Here is a 1,935-nt window from a genome sequence, read left to right as displayed (position 1 = left end):
CGTAAGGTGTGGCCGGTCAGACACGACGCAAGCAGGCGCCATTGCTTCAACTTGGCTTCCTCGCCTTTGCAGATAACGCCTAAAGTAAGTAAGCAATCAATATCGTTCCATGTACCGGCCCATGGAAATGGGGATTCAAGATCAGCACAGTTTTCTTCAGTTCCGCCATTTGGCTCAGTCCACTCTGATGTATACCAGTTCCTATACCCACCGTTGTCTGAAGTGCAGTCCCACTGCCCTTCATTATCTAAATCATTGCAATTTATCCACATGTTATCGATGGTTTTGCTCAGTATGTAGTTATTGTCCTTCGATGATGAAGGCAAAACCATCTCCCCTCCAATCTCCTGGCATTTCAATCTCCCATCATGCCAGTTCAGTCTTTCTTCAAGAAGTTTGTAGCAAGAGCCGCCCCATGACTCCCAGCCGAACGGACACATCATCTGAGGCTTACACGATTGAGCAGAACTCATACCAATGGTGAAGAGAATTAACAAAAAAGAAGGCAAACAAAATCCTTCCATTCTGATTCCGAGAGTCAAATCTCGTAAAGTCTCGGAATCTCTTTGTGGATTTAGCAAGTCTATAATTTATCACCACTATATGGCACCGTACACCGATCGTTGGCTTTAAAAGCAGCTCACAAGTACTCCTTTCCTCTTCAAATCTTATTTTTTACAAACGATAACTCCTGATCTGTTCGTTCTCAGTGGTTGTTGTTTCTGCAGCAAAGCATGAAACATCAAAGGGTAGAACTCAGGTTGGTTCTGATGCAGTCGAGGTGTAGGGACTATACAGTCAGAAAGCTCAGTGAAGAAAATAGTTTTATTGTTCTTTAATCGTTGTTTCTGCACAGTGTCTGACACTGGTTATCGATGTATATGTATTTTTAAGAACCAATGGAGAGAGTCGAGTTGGTCTGGGATTGCTTTTAGAGGTCAAATAAATGTTGGTTTTCCTGTAGCGTATATAGAAACAGAGTCTGGCTCCATCACAGTATTTGTTGCTGGAACTAAACCACGACACCGGCAACCTTCAAACATAACATGCATAAGTCAGTAGAAGGAACAGACCTCCCGTACGTAAACCACGACACCGTCAAGCTTCAATCACAAGTCAGCAGAAGGAACAGACCTCCCATAAGTAAACCACGACACCGTGGTCAAGCTTCAATCACAAGCCAGCAGAAGGAACAGACCTCCCATACGTAAACCACGACACCGTCAAGCTTCAATCGCAAGTCAGCTCTGAAGGAACAGACCCCCGTACGTAAGAAGGCTTGTTTGCCTCAACTAATCGACTGGATTCAATTTTGACCAATTAGCGACTACACTGATTTCTGTCCTTTCTCTATGTTTTAACTGAGTGCAAACAGCAACTGAAGGAAAAATTAAAGGTTGGCCCAGATTCATCAGAAACACAATCTTTTCCACAAGGGAGCAGCAGAGGAGATATTACAATAGACTCTATTGTGACGCATGCTTTGAGGAACCTTGACAATCAGTCGATGCTAACGTTCTGTATTAAATTCCAACCAGTAAAAATCTATAAAACAAAGGTTATATTACAGCCATCGAAAAAAAAGGAGAGGTCGGGCTGGCTCAGATACATCGGAAACACGGTCTATGCCATATTGGTGGAAGAGAGGTTAACAATAGACTCCATTGTGACGCATGCTTTGGACAACCTTGGTCATCGGTCTGATGTAATAACGTTCTGGATTAATTTTCATCCTGTAAATAATCGCTATGTGAAAAATAAAACTAATCACCAAGTCTTAAATTCAATTGATTGACCTACTTGATGCAGTCAGTGTAATCCGCTCTAATTAACTTGTTGAGCTCAAACAGTTCACAGCAATACCTTTTACATGCAGCAAACAGTAACCCTTCAGTCGATGTAATAACGTTCTTGATTAAGTTCTAACCAGTAGAA

This window comes from Asterias rubens, chromosome 16, assembly GCF_902459465.1.
Source record: "Asterias rubens chromosome 16, eAstRub1.3, whole genome shotgun sequence".
Classification (NCBI taxonomy): Eukaryota; Metazoa; Echinodermata; class Asteroidea; order Forcipulatida; family Asteriidae; genus Asterias; species Asterias rubens.
The sequence above is the reverse complement of the archived record's forward strand: the minus strand, read 5'-3'. Positions refer to the sequence as shown.